This window comes from Charadrius vociferus, unplaced genomic scaffold, assembly GCF_000708025.1.
Source record: "Charadrius vociferus isolate BGI_N301 unplaced genomic scaffold, ASM70802v2 scaffold364, whole genome shotgun sequence".
Classification (NCBI taxonomy): Eukaryota; Metazoa; Chordata; class Aves; order Charadriiformes; family Charadriidae; genus Charadrius; species Charadrius vociferus.
The window spans coordinates 4,731-5,128 of NW_009648039.1; positions in this window are offsets into that span (position 1 = coordinate 4,731).

Consider the following 398-nt stretch of genomic DNA (forward strand, 5'->3'; position numbering starts at 1 on the left):
ATCCATCCATCCCTCCCTCCATCCCTCCGTCCAATCATCCATTTCTCCATCCACCCACCCATCCTTCTGTCCATCCCTCCATCACGGCTGGTGTCCACCCATCCATCCAACCATCTGTCATGGTGGTGTCCACCCATCCATTCCTCCATCCATCCATCCCTCCATCATGGTGGTGTCCATCCATCCAACCATCCATCATGGTGGTGTCCCTCCATCCCTCCCTTCCTCCATCCCTCCCTTCCTCCATCATGGTGGTGTCCCTCCATCCCTCCTCCCTCCCTCCCGCTGGTGTCCCTCCCTCCCTCCCGCTGGTGTCTCCTCCCCACCCCTCCCCCGCGGAGGTGGCCACCCCCCTCCCACCCTCTCCCCACACTGACCCCCTCCTCCCCCCAGGGCAC